Genomic DNA, 25,548 nt, shown 5'->3' on the forward strand with positions numbered 1-25,548 from the left:
GGACTAGGACGGACAAGATTGTTAGAGCATTAAAAAAAAGGATTTTTTGAGCATGTATTGTCAATGATTATGATCATTCCTATATATATTTAGTGGAAAAAACAAGTGGGGAATGGAACATGCAATCTATCTGAACCACTTGCGGTACCCTCATCATGGGAATGGGGCTCAAAATCACGCAAAAAACTCTATAAAGAAAAAACATCCATATTTTAATTAATACCATAAAAGAGCATAACATAAAAACCATTATTGAACTCTTGTTATAATTAAAAATTTCATTAATACTTACTTTTAAGGTTTTAGAGGTGTGCAACGATTAAGATCCCCTATCTTTTATTTCTTGAGTAGTAGGCTTTATGGTTGCGAAATGTATAATTTCTCTGCCAATTTTCTTTAGCACCTTTTTAATTGAACCAATCGAGTCATTGGTCTCTACTAAATCAATATAGAAAGGGTCCTCCTCAGGGGGGGGGGGGGGGGGGGGGGCTATTAAGGGACTGCAAGTTCCTTTCCCTCCCTCCAACCACTGGCCCTCTATGAAAACAATAGTATTAGTATTATGAAAATTACTCCAAAAAAATGAAGAAAACAACATTAGAAAATAAACATTTTTCTTCTATCTAGTTTGCACAATTACAATGAGTTTTACCTGCTCATGTGTAGATGAGCTGGGAACATCGCCAACATCCCCTCCAGGCAGTTGCTCCATATTGTGCCCCGATGTCAAAGATCCAGTATAAAAATCTTAACCAAAAGTTTATTGACTAAATGGTATGTTGGAGTCATTGATTAGAAGTTGGTTTAATTGTATGTACCACCCCTGTGATAGTAGCCTTGTTTATATCTATGTGGTTCAAATTGTAATCAATAAGTAGCTCTTCCCCTGCATGTATTGATTTTATCACACAGATGAATACACAATTTCCCTTGCGCACCTCAAATATGCAATTGGGTTGCTTTATAGTTGACCCAGGTCATGTACTATTTATAAAAATCGCAATATTCCCTATTTCTTTTGGCCTTCCATCAATATATATAGCCACACTTTTACTTTGATTATTGTCTTGCTGTTGTATATAATTTTTCGAGAGCGCATACCTACACATACTTTTTTTATATTGAACAATATACATCAAATTTTTGTAATTGTAACATGGTCCAACATACTCCATCAATTCAGAAACTTTGTTGTAAGAAACCTTTATGCCGTCCATAAAAAATAGGCCCAAACCATGTAATGATGATGGTGCTATACGATATACCCTTTCGTTAACACAAAAATTAGTGTTTATTGGAGGAAGTTCCTTGGGTACCCAATGTTCCTGTAGATGTTGGTACCTCAAGGGCACCTTGATGTCACCTTCTATCTCATCATCATAGGAACATGACCCACCTTGAGCAAGGAAAAATTTCATGCATTTATTGAATTTCCTTATAGTCCTTTTACCTCTAGTTAATCTCCCTATTCTAGATAAACTGCATGTCTCACTTTCCTCTTCTATTCCTATATTTCCCTCACTCGAGGAAGACACTTCTGGCAAATACCTATTCGTTGTTACCTAAAAATGAGAGAGATCTTAGAAGACATAAATCTTACTATTGATAAGTGTATTAAATAGACTATTTATAAGGAGTATTGTTTTATACCTTTCGATCCATGAGATTGTGTGGGATGCTCCTGAAAGGGGTTCAGTTTCTTGCAAATGTAATTCAATTATCATGGGCATAATCACATCATAATCATAATCACATCCATCATAAGCATCACATAAAAATTAAAAACATTAAAAGGTACACAATATAACACTTAAATCAGGCTCACATTATAAGCCTACTAGGGAAGTAGGCCTAGTGAAGGGCTAAAATTGGATGTTTGTATCAGCTGATGAGTTGAGGGCTTAGTCACCTTGGGGACATGATATTTGAAGTTTTTTGATGTGTGTGGAGGAGGAAGAAACACATAGTTAAGGTGAAGTCAAGTTTGGTGCCTATTGAGGCATTGTGAGCATTTGATAATTTGTTGATTAGATTGCTTGGATGAATCCATTGGATGGATTAAGGGACATTCATGGGATTATTCCAAAGATGTAGAACCTAAGGTGGCATAAGAATTTGGTGTGCACTCTGATAGGTTATGGAGCGGGCTTGGATCAAGGAGAGGGATCTTATGAAGATGCTTGGTTGTTGTTGTGAGAACACTATGGAAGTCCCTCTTGTTATGAATGATTGCAAGTCCACCTATGGTCTCTGCATCACCTATAGAGGCGGAACTATTAACCAACAAATTGGGTAAGCACTTATATTATGTTTTCCCTATGAATTTTATTCTAGGTACAACTCCCTTTTATAGATATTTAATGAATTCCCTTTTCTAAACTAAACACTTACAAATGCTTTTGACCTGAAAGAAAATAAGGCTCAATATATTCAAACATCAATATGTGTTTTAAATAGTTTTATTTAATTAATTTAGATTAGTAGTATTCTGTTTGTAGTTGAAACTTGTAGCTTTTAAATAGATAATGAATAAACTATGTAACCATATAACACAAATATATTTCTATCAAGAAATGATATTAAATAGATTAAGGATTGATGGCATACCCCTAAATTTCATCATCATCATCCTCGTCGTCGTCGTCATCATCATCATCATCATCATCATCTCTTCATCATCATAATCATCATCATCATCATCATCATCATCATCATCCTAATCATCATCATCATCATCATCATCATCATCATCATCATCATCATCATCCTCGCCATCATCATCATCATTGTCATTGTCATGTTGTCATCATCGTCATCATCAACATCAACATCATCTTCATCATCATCATCAATAGCGGCATCATCATCATCTTCTTCTTCTTCTTCTTCATGAAAATTTGTTTCAAGAACATCATCCAATAACTGCCGATCATGATCACCATCTACATCATCTTCTACTTCTTTGGTATCTTCTTCTTCCGTCGCATTATACTTTATTGGCATTCCTCTTGGTTCATGTCTAACAACAAATGACCAACCCGATTTATGTGGAACCTCTGAGTAAAATGCCTATTCACATTGGCCTGGAAGAAGATAGGGATCATCCCCAACTAGCTCAAATGACCTTGTATTAACCATTGGAAATCTATTATCATGTTCAATAACTGTTCTATCAGGATCATTTGGATTAAGTTGTAGCTTGTACCATTTGAAAATGAAGAGTACTAATTTGAAGGAACTAAAGTCACACTTGAGTATATCATCCAAAATGCCATAGTATCAATTTTCAGAATCTCGAGGATGTAAGTCATTTCTAGATGAAATATTAGTCACTTGAAAGACTGCAGTTATTCTCGAATCACAAGTTTTCTTCGTGTCATCCAACACTTCAATGCAAAAATTTTTGACCATTATAGAACATAGCCTTGTGGTGTTTAACCTGCAATAATATGTGAAACATGTCAAAATTATTGTATCGTGAGTTGATAAACATAAGGGTGATTAATAAATTTATATGTACTTGGAAATATCTTAAACCATGTGCTAAATCTATTTCCCTTTGTGTAACATTGGAATCTCCATTACGATGAGCTTCTTTAACCAATGAAGATACACCTTCCCATGTTAATGTGTGACCAGAATGTTGACATTGTTCAATGCATACCATCATCCAATCAAGATATTTTGCAATATACAAATGTAGTGCATCCCACTCTCGAGCACCTGTACAAAAATAAAATAGACAACTTACAACCGATTTATTTTGAAGATTAAGAAATAATTTATTACAATAAAATCTTGTAATTTATTACCTCTCACTTTCCTCAATGTACCTTTCCCCATCAAGTACTCCCCTTCTAATTTTTTAAAAGGCTCGAGATCCCAAATGCGATCTACATGGAAATTTGATGCAAACTTAGGAAGATATTAAGTAATGTACACCATAGTCTAGTATACCATATATCCCTCTACCATAGAACCCTTAGGATGTGCTCTTTGTCGAACCAAAGCCTTCAAAGATTTCAAGTGCCTCTCAACCATCCACATTGACCTAGTGTGTACAGGTCCACACAATTCACACTAATACATTAGGGGTCAATTTGTGACGGCAAGAAAAGGTAACGTGTTTTTGGCTTTTTTTTTTCAATTTTAACCCAATTCCATCACAATTACGATGGAAGGCATCACAATTGCGATTCCATCGGGATATAAGAGAAAAAAAAAATGAAAAATCTTATTTGAAAGAGATTGACACAAGGTTCTTTGGAAAGGAAAGGCATGCAGGAGACTTCAGCAGCATTGAGAGGGGCATTGAGGTGAACTTGAGGCATTGAGAGGGCTAGACAGAGACCCGCATCAGCTAACTCGACGCATTGAAAGGGGCAGATACCCACATTGGCTAACTCGATGCATTGAGCTTGTTTGACCTACTATATTGTATGGGGAACTTTGCGGTGAAAGGTCCAAGGGTAACATTCAGAGGAGGAGGATGGCAAGGTGCAAAAAAAACAAACCCATTACTCCTTTGTTCTCCAATCATTATTATTATTATATATATGAAGTAGAAAATGGGAGGAGACACAACCATACCAGATGTAAATTATGTCCTGGCTGCCAAAAATGTAGTGGGCTCAAGCTATTTGCAATTTATCTTCCCATGTCCCGTAGATGGTCATGCATTCTCATTATAACTATTAATGTTTCTCATGAATTCCCTTTCATTTCTTGAACAAGACACTTGTTTTTAAGTGTTTCCATTGCAAGTTGATAGCTCCATGTTGATGCCTCCCATACTTCCATGGTAGTGTGCTTGGATTTGTCAACAAAAAGACATGCGAAATCCATGAAAATTTGTTGTTCCTCATAGTCCAATGCATCAAAGCTTATTTTATTTTGCATAGCCTTGGGTGGTAAGATATCACTCCCGAAACCCATTATGGTAGGATGGTAGCAACAGATTTATGACTATATATTAAAAATTTGGGATACAAGTTGGAAAATTGTTAAAAGTATCCCATTACATGAGATCAGGATTCAAGTTTAAACGTTCATATAATGAATAAAATTCAAAAATCCTTGCTCAATATTCATTAATTCAAGTATAAAAGTAATAATAGAACATTATTTTCATTGGAAATGAAAGGCCCTAAGTCCACAAAATGGCCAATAATAAAAAGTACATTTGGTTGCATGTATCTTACACAGAAATGCAATGGTATTATATATCTAGCATAGTTATGAAAGTATGGCCCTCATTGCCAAGGTCTATAGTATCTACCATAGTAGTAAAAATATTCTTAGTAAAAAAAAAAGCAAACCAAAAGATTTAGAAATTATCGAACTATCACGAATCAATCAAGGAAAAATCATATTTTCAACACATGTAAAATAAAGATGAAAAAATTAACAAAACATGGTTTTATAGAATAGAGATACAAAAATAAAATAAAATGAAAGCTTATTCCATAAATTATGAGATACATTTTTTCTTATTTATGTTCATATTGTATTTGATTAAATTGTATTGCACAATACATACTACACACTGTATAAATGATAACTAATTGTTGATAGTTTCCAATTACAATTTCCTTTGTATGAAGTCAACCTAAAAACTAAGTACAAAGTTGCAAAAAAATCTATATTCCTTTAGAGTCTTGGGAAGGGTGGGACCTAGGATCTTGATTTGGGGATGGTGGTTAGCAAGGGTTGATTTGGGGACAATCGTTGGCACAGGTTTAGGGATGGAGCACCTCAAAGGGTCAAGAGGAAATGTCCCTTATAGGGATTTGGGGTTAGTACCCTCAGCAAGATTGACAAGCAACATCCCTTTTGTAGTACAAGCAACATCACACTACCATTTTTCATAGTGATAGGATGAAAATTGATTGTAAATCAGACTAGATACAATTCACACATGTCCTTCACAATTACATAATCATGAACGTTGGAAATTAGTGATTAATCAAAAAATCACATTTTTTGGTTTCATGAACACATTCCTCGCAGAATCATATGAAGTTCCTTACACAGTTGGAAAATGTGGGCTTAGCAAAAACTTTAGTAAATTAAAAAGTGCTTAAGTTTATTTAAAAACAACTTTCTATTATACATAACAATTTTTTTGCTATCCAAGATTTTCCTTGATGTTGTTTCTAGAAGAGATTGTATATGTTTTTTGAATCACAATCTTTTAGATCTCACTCTATGATCTATCATCTAGATGTTAGAGAGCAAAAGGGATAGAAAAATATTTTTTTTACAAAATTAAATGATAAAATATATACAATGAGTCCAAAAATGAGTACAAAAGTGTTTTCTATCAAGGTTGACTCATTTGAATTTAATTGAGAAGACTAAATCCAAAAATGCATCAATGCATTCCTTGAGGCATCATACAAAGTTTTTTGCATGGTTGGCATACTTAGGACTCAACCAAAATTAGGATTTTCTTTACAGTGATTATCTTTAAAAATCATCATCATGATTCATAAACTGCATTACAACATTTTAAATCTTCATCTTCCCTAGTCTACTAAAAACTTGGGGAGAGGTTCTAATCCTTGCACTCTATTGTAGCTCCTCATTTCACATTAAAGGTTGTATTTTTGGCACCGAGTTGACCAAATAATATGTGACAGATAATCATGCTCTTTTCCCTTTCTCATTTAACTCATTACCAAAAACATAATATAGAGCACTTGTGCTAATTTAGAAGCATTAGCAGTGATGGCAGTGAGTTGATTGGCATCCTTGTATTGAGTTGATATTGTCATTATTAAACTAAGTATGAAAATATGAACAATCAAATTATATCTATCTCTTGGATCAGGTAGTATATCCCTAATCAAGCTGATTGAATGACAACCATATGGGATCGAGTTATGATCCTCTATATTCATATTAGAGGCTTTGATGTTGAAATTCGCTTAGCAAATAATCATGATGATGACCATAGGGTTTCTTGATAATTTGTTTGGTGACTAATCATAATCGATAACCTTTGGATTTGTTGGCTAATTAACTTTATGCCTATGTGTCTCCTCAAGGAGACATGTAGTTGAATAGTTACAACCGCCCCTCATATGCCTCTTGATTGCACTAAATAAGATGATCGATCACAAGAGATGGATTATCGAGATTCACAAATGATTCTATCTCTTCAGATTGGGAATTCTAATAAGTGATCTAATTATATATTCAGACCTAGAAAACATTTTTCAATATTGAATTAATTCATTTCCATTCTATATTGATTATCACCTAGAGAGATCCATTACATTTACAAAGATCCTTCATTATTTAACATGGTATCAAAGCCAGGTTAATAAAGGTATCACTTTAAGAGAGGAAAGCTGCTAGCTATGAAATCAATACCATATGCCTTTGCAATTTTGTGTCCAAGATGGTGAGAGATTTCAAGTCACCTCATTTTCGTCCTCTCTAATGTCTGCAAAAAAAGAGTATCTATAAATTTGTATGATGTTCTACACAGATTTAGTGTCGATAACACTCGTTGATAGCATTTGGCCATGAAAGAGAAGAGGCAAAAATCAAAAAATTAGTGTTTAGGTTGTGCTTGCTAGCATGTTTTGGCATGAGGGAGCAAGTGCCAAAGTGTTGGGCCTATCATTCTCGTAGAGGGTGCTCCTGAGCTTCTCATTTCTACAAATCGTGTAACACTTGTTTAATTGCATGTTTAGTTTGGCATGCAGATGAGCATGTGTAATATTTTTCTTGTACATCTATTTATTTTTCTTGCAGGGAGACATAGCATAATAAAAGGAAATATGGTTAAAAGTATTTGTTTAGAGCTCATTTTCAAATTGTTTGAAAGATCACTCAAGTCATTCTTTAAATGTATGGATTTGTGTTTTTTTTTGTCAATGCAAATCATGCTGTTGTTAGTAGGCTTAATTCCTTTTGATTACTATCGATGGCATTTTTTCATCTTCTTCACAAGGGTAGGAAAAGCCATACAAAAAGTTTCAAGTAGTCAGCATAGCTTCTATTATTGCTCAACTAGTTAACAATATACCAAACAAATGCATCATGTATCCATCTGTATATTTTTACTATTTTTCTTAAGTTGACAATGCTTCCTTTTGAATCTATTTATGTTAAAGCAGGATGTATCAGCATTGACTGTAGCAGAAAAACAAGTTACACAGATGAAAACTTGCATTGTTGCACTTACAGCTGACATTTGACACTTGGAGTTGATATGCACATTTCTTTGAGGTGGGTGATAACAAAGAGCTCATCAATTTTCACTGTGTTATCTTCTGGCTACAAGTCTACACCATTCTTCTCTATTTTTTATTTATACCTAATACAATTTTATTTTTCAAAATGTTTATCATTGCCACAGTTTTTGACAATTGGCTTCTTGGTATTAACGCCTATAAGGAGCCATTAGATATTGGAAGATAAAGGTTATAAATCTCAGGTAGTTTGTTTGTCAGATTTCTTATGGATTTGGCTATCTTACATGAAATGCTAAAGTAAGATGCATATCAAATATATAGTTGTGGCTTTTGTGTTATGTCCAACTCAAACATGGGCATTTCTGCCTACAATTACGATTCTGTGCATGATGACCGTGACTTTATTTTTCATGCCTGGCAATGGAAATTTTTGTATGTTCCTCATAGCCTAAATTTATATCTGGTTTAGGAGTTTGACAAGAGAATTGTGCAGAATATTACAACTTTTGAGTCTGTTGTACTTGGCCTCGCTAAGGCTGATAAGCTTATGAGATCTAGGCCCTAGTGCCCCAAACTTCAGGTCCAAGATTCTGAATCATTTTTCAAATAGTAATACTAATTAGGGTTTTTTTGATGGATTTTTTGTAAAATATTCCAACGGCAACACGTAGAAATTTTTAGGTGGTTGGAGACGAGCAATTAATCAATTCATGTTTTATTGCATGTTTTCTCTCCTGCTAGTTGGGATTTGTTTCTCAGTAGATAATATTGTGTTTTTCAATTCATATTTGATATTACTCTTCATCTTTCTTCATATATCAATTTCTCACATAGTCTTTTTTAAGTTGTTTCTTGAATTCCTATTTATCTATTTGTAGGTTGCCTTTGCCTTTCAATTATGTAACACTTTTTCAACCTTTTCATCTAGTTATAATAAACTGGAATGTCTCCTATGGACTTTATATTCAAGCCTCAATCAAAGAACACATTAAAATAATTTTCATGCCATTGACATGACATTTTGGTGACCTGAAACTAATTATAATTTAAAACAAGAATCCATGGTTGCCCTTCTCTTTTACGTACTCTCTAAGTTTTCCATTATTAATAGTCATATTAAGTTCCTTGGGATCCTAGCAGGGTATCTTCAAAAATGACTCGTATTTTCACAACAATATGCCAGCTAACTGATTTGATTATAAGTTCTAAGGAGAACGGGAGAAGAATATATAATCCAACAAGGAAAGCTTAAAGAAAACTAAAAACTTTGGCAAAAATAAAATAAAAAAATCATCTGAGTTTATCCAATTTCTAGATTTCTTGGAAATTTGGTAGAAGATCCTCTATTGTCTTGAGTATTTCATGCCAAATTATGGGCTCTCTTGTTAAATGAGCATACACAGTTTAAATGGTATACTCTTACAAACTATTAGCTCTTTTGTTGCCCGCTTAGCTAATTTCCCTACAACTACAAGCCGAAATTAATAATAAATATTTGACATATTATCAGCGTTGATCTTCTTAAGTTGGTCACTAATTTCAACCCATTCTGATTGATTTGTACAGATTCTTATAACTAGTTCCATATATTTAATTACATTTAGACACTATCTTTTAATGCTTTATTTCAGTGTGCTACATATTCTATTTCATATTTGTGATATATGATGAAAGTATTATAACATATGGAGGAATAGTCCATGAGTGGCATGGCCAATTGAAATGGTTTTAGTTTCAATTTTACACCATTTGATACAAATAATCAGTTTACCAATCGACCCCTAGGTTCATTCCATTTGTAGTAAAATATTCATTACATAGAAAATGTTCACAAAATCTATGTCAATGCTCACACATCTTCTTGGACTTACGCAAATCTATGTCAATCCTCACACATTTTCTTGGACTTACGCAGGAACTATGCTGCCCTGTAGCTCTTGTTAAATATGTTATCAAATTGAACTTTCTATTAAAGGCTCTCATGCTGAATTGAAAGCCAAGTAAAGAAAATGATATTATACACTATTTTGTTGGTACCCTGTGCAGCACAACAAACTTGTTCTTACTATAAGAAAATTTTCTTTTCTTTTTTTTCATTGCAGATCTTCTGCTTGAACAGAGGTCTCTCCCCATCGTTGGACACACTTGATAATATTCGAGCTTTGGATCGCATACAAGAAGTGCATCTATACACATAACTATAAACTTCTTGTTTTCCTGCAACATATATAACAACAATTTTAAGTACTTGCAAGGTATATACTTATGAATAAATATTACATCCTAATTTAAATCTATGAAAACAATTTTCATTACTTTTAAGCTTCATTCATCTCAAGGTGCAATTCACAAACTCAAGAATAGTGGCTTTTGTTCTTTAGGATACCTTTAGGGGAAGAGTACGTGAATACCCCCTCGTGTCTGCAGTCCAGTTTAGAGGAGATGGCTATTTACACTACTAAGGTTTGTTGAATCTAATTCTGAATAGCATTGCTTGCTATTGTTGAATATAATCTAATGTATATTTTAACTAGACTTGTAGCTTATATGTTTTGAAATTCTTGTTAGGCCTTGTAGTTTGTATAATTTGATTGCTAGAGAGCTTCTACAGCTAAGCAAGAAGGCTGTTGCATGAGTTATAGCCGCGCGCTCGAGTATGAAAATTGTATATTTTTTAGTCTAATATATATTTTAACTAGACTTTTAGCTTATATGTTTTGAAATTTCTTTTAGTGGCTTAGTTTTGTAAGGTCTCTTGAAATAAGACCTTCAGGCGGTTGGTCAAAGTTTTACAAATAATCTTAGGAATAAAGTCAAAGAAAGTATTTTTAAAATATTAAAGTATTTAGCTTGGTCTAAGAAGATTTGTGTACTTTTGACAATTTTTCTTATTTTGTGAAAGTTGTAGACCAAAGTTTTCATAGCCTGATTTTTGCTTCCTGCAAAGAATGATCATGTCAGATAATATAAGTGAAGAACAAAACATGGAGACAATCACTAGATTGTGGTCTAACTTGAAAAGAAAAGGTGATGGAAAATGTTATTATCCTTGTAATATTTGTAAGGGATTAAACTATAGAAGACTGCTAATCAAAACCGTTAAGAGACATTGTAGAGAAAATGGTCACATTGAAGGGGGGCATGACTATCATCCACTGCTAAGTCATTCATTATATCATTTTAACAATTTATATACATATGATATCACTTGATGATGAGTTGATGATCATGGTTTATTTATGTTAATCAATTTTATATAGGTTGATCTTTCCAAGGAAGTACATGATATGAACCACAACAATCTGAAGAATATGGTTTTTGAAGTGGAGGAATAGGGAGGTGCAAATACCCAAGGTGAAGATAATGATCCCATGGAAGATGACGATCATGCGCAGAAAACACAATTGAAGAGGATGGTATAAATACATTGATCCATGACACATCTATTCCAAGTGTATCTGATCATGATGATGATGATAGCATCGATGTACCTCTACTTCAGAAGGCATACGAGCCCCTATACAAAGACTCCCAAACAACTCTTCTCTTTGCTATATTGTTGTTGTTGAACTTGAAGGTTATGAATGGTTTATCCAACATAACAATGTCACATATGTTAAGGTATGTCATATATGTCTTTATAGTTAACAAAGGGTGAATAATGTACCATTAATATTGTTTATATTAACAACTTATATTTTTTGTTTTAGATTGATAGGCGAGTTTCTGTTACCATCATCAAATATTCTACCTTGCTCATATTGAGAATTAACTTCTATTATGAAAGATATTGGAATGGAGTATGAAGCAATACATGCTTGTCACAATGATCATATTATATATTATAAAGAACATGAATTTGCAACAAAATGCCTTGTATGTCATACGAGTAGATATCGAATAGATCGATTAACAAAAAAGGTGCCTCAAAAGGTTCTTCGTTACATCCCCATTATTCCATGGATGCGACAATTATTCAGGTGTAGTAGCTTGGCTCAATTTATGGATTATCATATATGCAATAAAAGTCGAGATTACATTATTTGAATCCCTGTTGATGGTTCAGTATTTATGCACATAGAGGAAAAGTGGCAACACTTCAAAGAAGAACCTCGCAATCTTAAGCTTTCATTGGCAGCGGACGATGTCAATCCATTTGGAGAGATGAGATCTATTTATCCAGTGTGGCCTATTTTTGTTATCAACAATAACATACCTCTGTGGATGTCAATAAAGAGGGAGCATATTATGTTGGCAATGATTGTTCCAGGTATCTTATCATTTGATAGTTATTAATTTACATGTACTTACAAATCTTGCAGTAAAACAGTCACAATAATTATGTAATGTTACTGTTCATTCAAGTAGGTAAATATCAAGTAAAAGATATGAATGTATATATTGAGCCTCTTATCGATGAGTTGGTGCAGTTATGGAACGGTGTCACTATTTATGACGTGTCTAGACCAATAGCACAAAGACAATTTCAATTCCATGCAATACTTGCATGGACAATACATGATGCCCCAGGGCTAACACAATTTTGTGGTATGTTATAGTGAATTCAAGTTGCGCACAATAATTCTAATTATAAAAATCAACATATTTAATAATCCAATTATATCATTATCTTGTAGGTCTTCAAACAACGGGAAAATTTGCATGTCTAGTTTGTGGTCCAAAGATGAAATCTCGTCATTCAAAAAGTTTAGGAAAGCAGGTGTTTGATGAGTGTAGACACTTCCACCATAGGAATCATAAGTATCGAAGTATGAAAAAACATTTTTTCAATGGGAAAGAAGAGACTACATCAAAGCCATGAAGAATGACACTTCGCCTATGGAAGTTGGAATATAATAGAATTAATCGTTGAAGTAATGTCGTTCCACCTAATGGTTTATGTTTGTAATTTATATATTTATATTGTGATTTTTGTTGACTAATTGTGTAATTGATGATTGTGAAGTTCATCAAGGCAATACTGACAACCTTCCAAAGGGACTAAAAAGCTACCCCAGACAGTTTAGTAGGTTTCCCTACTATGAGAACTTACAAATTGTGCATTTGTTTGATACTATGCATATTGGAAAGAATATAACAGAGACATTGTGAAAAATATAGGATTGAAGGCGTTACAAAGAAAAAATTGTCAAAATTTGTAATGGCATACATGAATCCAATCATGCATTGAAGAATTTCATTCACTCAAATAGCAACAGAGATTAGATTAATATAAGTGCCCTTCCATTGTTATTAACGGAGCAGCAAAGTGATGCCATAAAAGAAGTCATACAAAAAATTTGATTTCCTATAGGATTTGCTGCGAACATTAACAATCTCATATCAAAAAAGAAGGAATTTGGGCTAGGGCTCAAAACGCATGATTGGCATACTTTTGTCAAGGTAAGTTATGTTCTTCTGTATTTACAATATATTCATAAACTACGTGTATTGTTCATTATGTTTTGTTAGAAAATAATGAAATGGTTGGTTTATAATTACTGCAGTACGTGCTTCCTCTATCTCTCCTAGAGCACTTCAACAATAACATCAAACAAGTGATATACAATCTTGGAAAATATATGAGGTAAGTAGTAATATATCTTCAATTTGTTGTATATATTTATTAAATTCATGATTTTTTTTTCTTTCTATGTAATCTATTGTATATTATTTTGTAAAGTCTCATAGCTATATATTTTTTGTGACTTGAATCTCTTAATGTAGGTGGTTGTCATCTAAAGAAATCCATAAAGAAGATATAAAATATTGGAAGAGAAGAATTCCTCATTTACTGTGTGAAATGCAAAAGTGTCTACCTCCAACTTTTTTCAATGCATAGGAACACTACCTCATACACCTAATTGAAGAGATTGAATTGTGTGGACCTATACACACTAGGTCAATGTGGATGGTTTTGAGGCATTTGAAATCTTTGAAGGCTTTGGTTAGACAAAGAGCACATCCTGAGGGTTCTATGGTAGAGGGATATATGGTATACCAGACTATGGTGTACAATATTGAATATCTTCCTAAGTTTGCATCAAATATCCATGTAGATCGCATTTGGGATCTCGAGCCTTTTAAAAAATTAGAAGGGGAGTACTTGATGGGGAAAGGTACATTGAGAAAAGTGAGAGGTAATAAATTATAAGATGTTATTGTAATAAATTATTTCTTAATCTTCAAAATAAATTGGTTGTAAGTTGTGTATTTTTTTTTTGTACAGGTGCTCGAGAGTGGGATGCACTACATTTGTATATTGCAAACAATCTTGATTGGATGATGGTACGGATTGAACAATGTCAACATTTTGGTTGCACACTAACATGGGAAGGTGTATCTTCATTGGTTAAATAAGCTCGTCGTAATGGAGATTCCAATGTTACGCAAAGGGAAATAGATTTAGCACATGGTTCAAGAGATTTCTAGGTATGTACAAATTTATCAATCACCCCTATGTTTATCAACTCATGATACAATAATTTTGACATGTTTCACATATTATTGCAAGTTAAACACCACAAGGCTATGTTCTATAATGGTCAGAAATTTCACGTCAAAGTGTTGGATGACATGAAGAAAACTTGTGATTTAGGAATAACTGCAATCTTTCAGGTGACTAATATTTCATCTAGAAATGTCTTACATCCTCAAGAGTCTAAAAATTGATACTATGGCATTTTGGATGAGATACTAGAGTGTGACTTTAGTTCCTTCAAATTAGTACTCTTCATTGTCAAATGGTACAAGCTAAAACTTAATCCAAATGATCCTGATAGAGTTGTTATTAAACATGATAATGGGTTTACAATGGTTAATACAAGGTCATTTGAGCCAGTTGGGGATGAGCCTTATGTTCTTCCAAGCCAATGTGAGCAAGTATTTTACTCAGAGGTTCCACATAAATCGGGTTGGTCATTTGTTGTTAGACATGAACCGAGAGGAAGGCCAATAAAGTACAATGCAATGGAAGAAGAAGATACCGAAGAAGTAGAATATAATGTAGACGGTGATCATGATCGACAATTATTGGATGATGTTCCTGACACAAATTTTCATGAAGAAGAAGAAGAAGATGATGACGATGATACTGCTACTGATGATGATGATGAAGATGATGTTGATGTTGATGATGATATTGATGAGGATGACAATGATGACAACGATGATGGCGAGGATGATGATGATGACGACGACAATGATGATGACGAGGATGACGATGATGATGATGATGATGATGACGATGACGAGGATGATGATGATGGAATTTAGAGGTATGCCATCAATCCTTAATCTACTTAATATTCATTTCTTGATAGAAATATATTTGTCTTATATATATGGTTACATAGTTTATTCATTATCTATTTATAAGCTACAAGTTTCAACTACAAATAGAATACTACTAATCTAAATTAACTATTAATCTAAATTAATTAAATAAAACTATTTAAAACACATATTGATGCGTGAATATATTGAGCCTTATTTTCTTTCAGGTCAAAAGCATTTGTAAGTGTTTAGTTTAGAAAAGGGAATTCATTAAATATCTATAAAAGGGAGTTGTACCTAGAATAAAATTCATAGGGAAAACATAATATAAGTGCTTACCCAATTTTTTGGTTAATAATTCTGCCTCTGTAGGTGATGCAGAGACCCTAGGTGGACCTGCAATCATTCATAACAAGAGGGACTTCCATAGTGTTCTCACAACACCAACCAAGCACCTTCATAAGATCCCTCTCCTTGATCCAAGCCAACTCCATAACCTATCAAAGTGCACACCAAATCCTTATGCCACCTTAGGTTCTACATCTTTGGAATAATCCCATGAATGTCCCTCAATCCATCCAATGGATTCATCCAAGCAATCTAATCAACAAACTATCAAATGCTCACAATGCCTCAATAGGATCCAAACTTGAATTCACCTTAACTAGGTGTTTCCTCCACCTCCACACACATCAAAAAACTTCAAATAGCATGTCCCCAAGGTGACTAAGCTCTCAACTCATCAGCTGATACAAAAAGCTTGTTTTAGCCCTTCACAAGGCCTACTTCCCTAGTAGGCTTATAATGTGAGCCTAATTTAAGTGTTTTATTTTGTACCTTTTAATGTTTTTAATTTTTATGTGATGCTAATGATGGATGTGATTATGATTATGATGTGATTATGCTCACGATAATTGAATTACATTTGAGGGAAACTGAACCCCTTTCAGGAGCATCCCACACAATCTCATGGATCGACAGGTATAAGTCAATACTCCTTATAGATAGTCTATTTAATACACTTATCAATAGTAAGATTGATGTCTTCTAAGATCTCTCCCATTTGTAGGTACTAGTGAATAGGTATTTGTCAGAAGTGTCTTCCTCAAAAGAGGGAAATATAGGAATAGAAGAGGAAAGTGAGACATGCAGTTTATGTAGAATAGGGAGATTAACTACAGGTCAAAGGACTAGAAGGAAATTCAATAAATACATGAAATTTTTCCTTGCTTAAGGGGGGTCATTTTCTTATGATGATTAGATGGAAGGTGACATCGTGGTGCCCTTGAGGTACCAACATCTACAGAAACATTGGGTACCCAAGGAACTTCCTCCAATAAACACTGATTTTTGTGTTAACAAGAGGATATATCACATAGCACCATTATCACTACATGGTTTGGGCCTATTTTCTATGGACAACATAAAGGTGTCTTACAAAAAAGTTTCTGAATTGATGGAGTATGTTGGACCTTGTTACAATTACAAAAGTTGGATGCATATTGTTCAATATAAAAAAAGTGTGCGTAGGTATGCCCTCTCGGCAAATTATATACAACAGCAAGACAATAATCAAAGTAAAAGTGTGGCTATATACATTGATGGAAGGCCAAAAGTAACAAGGAATATTGTGGGTTTTATAAATAGTACACGACCTGGGTCAACTATAAAGCAACCTAATTGCATATTTGAGGCACGTGAGGGAAATCATGTATTCATCTATGCGATAAAATCAATACATGCAGGGGAAGAGCTTCTTATTGATTACAATTTGAACCACATAGATACAAACGAGGCTACTATCATGGGGGTGGTACATACTATTAAACCAATTTCTAATCAATGACTCCAACATACCATTTAGTCAATAAATTTTTGGCTAACATTTTTATACTTGATCTTTGACATAGGGGCACAATATGGAGCAACCGCCCGGAGGGGATGCTAGTGATGTTCCTGACTCATCTACACACGAGTAGGTAAAACTCATTGTAATTGTACAAACTAGATAGAAGAAAAATGTTATTTTTTTAATGTTATTTTCTTCATTGTTTTGGAGTAATTTTGATAATACTAATACTATTGTTGTCACATAGGGCCAGTGGTTGGAGTGAGGGAAAGGAACCTAAAGTCCCTGATTAGCAGCCCCCACTTGAGGAGCACCCTTTTTATATTGATTTAGCAGACACCGATGACCTGATCGATTTGACTAAAAAGTTGCTAAAGAAAATTGGTAGAGAAATTTTACGTTTGGCAACCATAAAGCCTACTACTCAGGAAATAAGAGAAAGGGGAGCTGAATTGATGCACACCTCTGAAACCTTAAAAGTAAGTATTAATGAAATTTTTAATTATAACAAGAGTTCAATAATGGTTTTTATGTTATGTTCTTTTATGGCATTAGTTAAAATATGGATGTGTTTTTTTTACAGATTTTTTTGCGTGATTTCGAGCCTTGTTCCCATGATGAGGGTGCTGCAAGTGGTTTAGATAGATCACATGTTCCATTCTCCACTTCTGTTTTCCACTGAATATATATAGGAATGATCATAATCATTGACAATACATGCTTGAACAATCCTGTTTTTTAATGCTCTAACAATCTTGTCCATGCTAGTCCACGCGTTCTATATTTATGCATGTTGTAACAATTTTTTTCTTCAGCTTCACATCAATTGAATCCTATGATGATGTCGCCTCCATCTAGGACAACCACAAATCTCTTTTTGACTGCTGAGTTAGCAACACATAGCTTACAGGCATCGACTATTGCACCATTTGCTAGTACACAAATCCCTCTTTTTCTCTCTTATGACAACAACAAACAGTTTTTTTAAAAAACTTTTTAACATCAATTATCATTTGTTCTTTTATACTTCGTGGCAAAGACTTATGAAACTTATGAAAATTTTTGCAATAGGAGTTGCAACATCATTTCCTGGATGTTCCTATGTTCCTAGTATGGGAACGGTGAAGGATGTCATATTGATCGTCAGAGACGATGAAGGCATTCCATTAAAAGTAGCCAAAGTTCCAGGTAATTTAAAGTTATTATTATTCTATAGTGATATAATAGTAATTTAGTTTTTGATCACTCTTCATTGACTAATGATCCCATGATTTTTTTGTAGGGAATGATCTTTTTTGGAGAAAACTTGGTGATGAGTGTTTGCAAATATTCGGGCCCACCCTGCATACCTGGTGGAACATCATATCCTAACTAAAATCCCAAACCACTATTTTGATTTCATATCATTGCTATAATAGTTTTCCTTTTCATCCATTTCTTGAACTATATTAAAGGTAGCTTCACTTCATTTATGAGTCTAACATGTTTTTTTTTACTTAAAAGGTGGAATAACCAATGCAAACTATTGAAGGATGATCTTATAGAGAGCATGACCCAACTCTTTGGACCTCGTGCATTTGAGAGAAACAAGCTCCTTGAAAAAGATGGTTTATGTTTGAAGTATATTAGGGACCAGTATAAAAAATAATAATGGGATAACCCCATGTACAAGCATCCGCCCTATGTTCCTAAGGCTGAGTGGCAAGCTCTGATTTTGGATGGAAAGTATAAAACTGACAAGAAAAATAATATTACACCAGTGGAGAGTACAACAAGGTATGTGATACTGTTGAGAATCTAATTATGTACTAATTAACCTCTATATTTATACTATCTAACATATTTCAAACTTTTCATAGATTTCCTGACACATAAATGGAAACAAAGGCAAGACTAGAAAAGAATGGGACACACAAGCTTGGCTCTGGTGGTTTTTTGAAACTTCAAGCAAGAGTTATAAGTATTAGTAAATAAAAAATTGTATGAAAAATTTTATATAATGTGATGGGAAATGCTAGGATAGACTAGCTTGTCTATGCTCCTGATCCTCAACTTGGATCTTAGTGTTCCTCCACACCAATATATGATGCAGAGTAAGCTTTGGAAGCACTATTATAAGATACAACTCCTAGGCTTAGTTTTCCGCTTCTGCCAAGAGATTTCTCTTATCTCCTAGTATCCTATGCTTCTATAGGATCTCCTAATAGGATTAGATCATTAACTAAATCCTATTCACTCTTTACTACAAGAGTCACACCTTGAAAACATCACAAATTTCAAACTTCATTGTGGGGACCTTCTTCACATTGAATTCATTCAGATTCCATCCCGTTTTACTGATTTGGGAAGGTTCTTGGCTCTTATGTTTATCATATTCAAGATTTCATCCAAACCCTTAACACATAACATGAAAAAGTATTCAAAATGACTATAGAACACATCTCAACCACTGTATCAACATGTTTTAGGCTTCAAGTATGATTATTCCTTCAAAAACTGAAATATCACTTCAAAAATAGAGTTTTCTAGCCACTTCATTAACTCAAACTTTTTACAATATGCAACCAATGCTTGGAGATTCAAGACATCACTCCATTAGGTGTCTTCTCCACCATTCTAGGGCCTATTTGGTCGAAAATAACATCCCACAATGAAAGGAATCCAAGGCTATCCATGTTGCATGGAATATTTGCAATAAGTGCAAAATGTTGTTATGACAACATTCTTACAACACTTGAAAACTTTGATAGATGCCTTAATCCTATATTATAGGCTTCTTATCCTCACATATTTTGAGGATCCAAGATCATTCATTATCATCATATTAATTTAATAACTATTAACCATTCTTAGGCCTAAAAACTAATCTGTTGTTACAACGTCTGCTCCTTTAATTCATGGACCCAACTCATCAAATAAGGTTGCATACTAGTTACTTCTCCCTTGTACCATTCAAGGCCTCATACAACCAACCTTGACACCAAGTGTTTTGGACAACTCCAACCCTCTAACATAAATGGAAACCAAAAAAAACATCAACACAACCCAAAACAAATCAGGTCTAACGCAAACTTGCTGTTACCAGTGACAGGGCAGATTGCAGCACTTGACCTTTATTCTACACACCCAACCAAGAGTGAAATTGGATCCTCTAGGACTCCCAAAGACCAAAGACAATTTAGAACAACTCCAACATGACCAAAATAAGGTGTAACAAGGGTTGGAAACCCTGCTAACTATTTACCATTTCCTTTTGATATTTCAACTATCCTCCATTGGTTGATGAAACAATGCAAGTAAACTTCACCATACCACACAAAAATGCACGGCTTAGAGTTCAAGAGATGCCTCATAGAAGAGGATAAGAGAATTGGCTTCCAACAAGGGTATACAGTCGTGGCTGAATGACTATGAGCTAAAATCAGTGTGGAAGGTTCTAGTAATCATGCATCTGAGCCACATGTAAATAAGCTAAATGAAATTTATTTCAAATTGAATACTTTACCAATTAGTCTATTTGATGTTAAGTTCCAATATAAAGTGAGTATATATTTTTTAAGAAAGCAATGATAACAATGCGTAGGATGTTGGAATGCAGCCTAACAATCCTTGTACACAATATGTGGATACTGAAGCTTTGCATGATGTGCATCCAAGTGGTGGAGGTATACATTTGCTATTTAATTTTTTATATGTAATTTCAATTGGTGTTTGGATTAATGTAACATTTTGTATAGCAGCTGTAGAGGATTGAGGGGTCGATGTTCATGACCGTGTTGACGTTGAGTCCAGACAAAATGATGTGGTCAGATCAGGTAAAGAGCACCACAGTTATGTTATTTAAAATAATTAAATACTTGTAATAATTATAATAAATTATTTTTGATTTAACTCTTTTATTTGTTATTGCAGAGGACCCCCCCTTTGCAACAGCATAAGAATTTGAGATCATCAAGAATAGAGAATAGAACAACTGATGAGGGGGGAATTGATGATGACACTGATGCTCCTCTTAGAGTTTACATAGAAAAAAGAAATTATTGTCATCTACATACCTTATTTGATAATGACTGAATTTTATGTCTCAATGAATTTAATTATGTGCAAATGAATGTTTATGAATTATGTGTTAATACAGAATATTAATGAATGTTGCATGTTAACGAATCTAATGTGTTAATGAATGTTATCATGTGATATTGATTGAATATTATCATGTGATATTGATTGAATGTTACATTTTATTAATGGTTGAAATAATGAATGAATGTTAGATGTTAATGAGGATTGTAGAGTGATGTTAAGGGGAGGGGGGTGGGGCCAAATGAGCTTCCACCTTCATGTGGTCGGCCCTGTTTAGTAGAGAATATTAAACTATTCTCAAAACAAAGTGAAGCTCAATAAGATACTAAAAATAGGTAGAAACAAGAAGCAATAACAATCTCCTTCTAGAACATAACTCTTACCAAGTATTGCTATCTTCCCCACACTAGGAATCTCCATCATATTCTCATATGCTTGCAACAAAATTAGAATAACAAACCAAAAATAACTCATATTTTCATACTTCTCCATGCTTGGAACATAATGACCTTGTTTAGCCTTCCCTTGGCTCTTCATCTCCATTGTCTTCTCATCCTTAGTCTCTTTGCACCTTGAGACCTCTACTACTATTTGCAACATGTCTTCACACCCTTGCCATTTGCCTTGGTATACCAACTCCTGGTTGGTGGTTGTTCTATCCGATTGAGTCATCATTGTCTTTGTGAATTTTCTTTGTCCAACTTTCAATGGACACCATATAGAACCAATCAATATCATATCTGCTTCTCCAAGCCTTATTTCTTTGTTATTTACATCAGCATTTGTACTTTTCATCTTTGTTCCAATCATCTCCTTTCCCTCAATCCCTTCAAGACCTTATCTTTTTATGTCTTCATCAGCATCCTTTCTCTTTACCTCTACTACAACCTTTTGATCCTTTTTGGTGTTAGGTTCTCCATGCTCTTCAACACTTGATTGCTGCTCATTTTTTATTTGTCCTTCAAATGGACAACTTGTCTTCATATCATCGTTTTCTAGACTCCTTTCCTCAACATCATTGTCATTAGTTGTTTGCTTCAAAGCATCATCCTTTTTGATCAAAACATGTTCCATTACTTCACCATGTTCCTCTTTTCTTACGAACGTTTCCCTCTCAAAGATGCCAATGCTCACTAACACCTTCCAAGTTGTCTTGTGCTCCTCCAATGGTGTTAATACCATATTCTCTCCATTATTTGTGAAAGTGTAGGTGTTCTTTCTGCCATCATGTAGGGATCTCTTCTCAACCTGCCAAGCCCTTCCTAAAATCATATGACAAACTCAAAGCTACAATGTCACACAGTACAACATCATTATATGATCCAATGGTGAAGGGAACATAAGCTTGCTCCTTCACATCAACACAACATCCAACACCCAATCCTTGTGCTTTGTAAGGCCTAACATGTGCTATTCTTGATAGATTCAATTTTTTAACCACCTCAAATGAAACAAGATTTGTAAATGAACCACTTGAAACAATAACCTTTTAAAGTTTCACAGATCCAATCTCTAATCTCTAAACTTTTAAAATTTAATAAAATTGATATTCTGCCTTATTTATTATTTGATAGGTTGTTCTTGGAATCATGATTGTAACTTAGTTTCATCACAATGATCCTTATGAACTTACATGTACATTCACTAACAAGTAACTCTGGATGAAACTTTAAGTTTATTTATCACATTTCAACATTCTCACCAAAATCTGAACTACATTATCACATGATTGTTCCAGACTACCATTGCTCACATGTGAAATATGCATCTAGATTACTGAACACTTCTTAAAATTAGTTTCATTGAATTAATATATGTTATGCTATCACTAGGTGTGTAATTTGAGCATGAGAATAATGCCATATCTATCTACGTGTTTTGCCTAACAAACTTCTGAAATATAATTTCTATAAGTTTTTAAAATTAGAGTAGATGAATTGTTCTATAGGAAAAGGTGTTGCATTTAAGCATTTATTGATAGGTTTGGACATGAAATTTTTTCTCTTTCTAGTAGATTATAATGATGATAGTATGATAAAAATATCGTTAGTATTCTAATTTTAAAAAATCCAAAATAATATAGTTATTTGTTTTTACTCTAGGATTTTCTAAAACAACTAATTATTTTATCTAACTACCTTTTAGCTTGCATAAACAACTGCAAGATTATTATTTTATCGTAACTCTAATTTCTTATGATACCATCCTTTATCTATCGGAAACATTGTAGGTAACAATAGCTTCCTTGGCTTCGGTTTTTAATGAATATGCTCTAAAGAGCCAATTTGAGACAAGCATCTACCTTCAGGTGAGTAATTTTTAGTGATCTATTGATATCCTAGAGATCATTACTGGTCTAATACAGGTTTGTCACTTGGGCATGCTTAGTAGAAATGAGGATTTTCTATTGCTCATAAAACCTAGTAAGCATATGATAGTATTTTCTATGATATTTATATTGAGTAGAAATCGTGTCCTTACTATTTCTGAAGTGCTAAAATGTTTTTCAACAAACATGATTGGCTTCACCCTGAAAGCTTTAGTTTCCCCCAATAGGTTGGCTATCTGACACTTGAGGCATTTGTTCAATTCTTGGACGAGTTTTAGGAGGAGAAACCTGCGGATTCAGTCCTGGAAGAAAATGAACATGAGATTGGATGGCTTGAAGCTGGGAAGCCTTTCTATCCAACAATGTTTGATCCTGTACTTCAAATTTTTAGTCATGACCAACCACTTAGTTGTCTGGGAAGGCCCAGATATGTAATTGCATTGTATTAGATATGGTTTACATTTTTGTCGAGATTCTATTACTACAAAAATGATGTGCAGTCTATAACTTCTAATTGTAGGGTGTTTTAACATAATTTTGTTTTAATTTGATTTAGTTAGATTGAAAAATGTCTACACAGTTACTGCTAGAAGCTCTTTCAATTTTCACCTGATGGAATGTAGAAATCTCATGTCTTCAAACATTTAATAGAATATGTATATGAATTTTTCTCACTTTCTTTTACTGTAGGTCAATTATTCAACTAATTTTTTGGGATCGATATTTGAACTTCCATTTTCAGAGGTTAGAAAGTTAGGCTTAGAAACTCAAGTTATGCTAAACCATGCCTAGAAATCAATGTCTGGTTCAAATAATAGTAAATCTACACAAGAATCTCAATCTAAGAGAAGCTCTAAGGTATTCTTTTGGTCAATAAATAAGTTTTTTTCTTGAATTGTGTTCATCGTTGAGGTTGTACTGAGATTTGAAATGATCTATTGTTTTAAGTCCTTTCTATCAAGCTTTTGAGTTTTCTCTCCAATTCATGCCTTTTTGGATTTTGGATTTTTTGGACTTTGGTTATGGTAGTTTTTATAACCTTATGAGTAAAGGAAAAAGTAATTGGTTCTAGTTTTTAGGATTGTAACAAGTCCAAGCATACTAAAAACAAAAGGCTTCTAGGCACATCAATGTTACCTACACTATATAGTATACTGATTGTTCCTACTTCAAAATATTTTATTATGATCTTTGAAGAAATTTAACAAGCTTAGATTATTTTTGTCAGTGAAGAAACACAACCCACTAAAATTCTTTCCACCAAAGCTTAAGACATTGATAGCTTGATCCAATTTATCTTTACTGCAAGATGGTAGTCCATCAACACGATCATCAATTTTTTTGGGCCTGGCAAGAATAATATAGTTTATCAATATTTCTATATGTTTATATTCCTGATTTATTGTCAATTATTGCTGATATCAATCATAGGGCATATAGGGCATATTGTAGGGTTCTTTCGAGCCATACCTTAAACAATATTATGATAGATTTATTTCTTTTTAATCTTCTTGTGATTCCCAAAAATAGGTTATTCATGAGTTGCTCATGGTACAGGGTTTTGAAATTTAAAATTTTTAATCATTTCATTGATAATATGGTTATATTTGGAATTTTTGTATCTTTTTCCTATATGACAGGCAACTGGCTTCATGGAAGAGCGAAATTGAGAAAAAATAATTAATAGTTACATATGTGCATATACGTGGTTTTATGTCATTTGTTGCTAGTTTCTGATACTAGTTTAAGAGCATAGGATGGTTTAATGTAACCTTGATCTTATATTTAATATGGCTCATTAGATC

Source organism: Cupressus sempervirens, chromosome 8 (genome assembly GCF_028749045.1).
Source record: "Cupressus sempervirens isolate cs-2001-9-10 chromosome 8, ASM2874904v1, whole genome shotgun sequence".
In the NCBI taxonomy this organism is placed as follows: domain Eukaryota; kingdom Viridiplantae; phylum Streptophyta; class Pinopsida; order Cupressales; family Cupressaceae; genus Cupressus; species Cupressus sempervirens.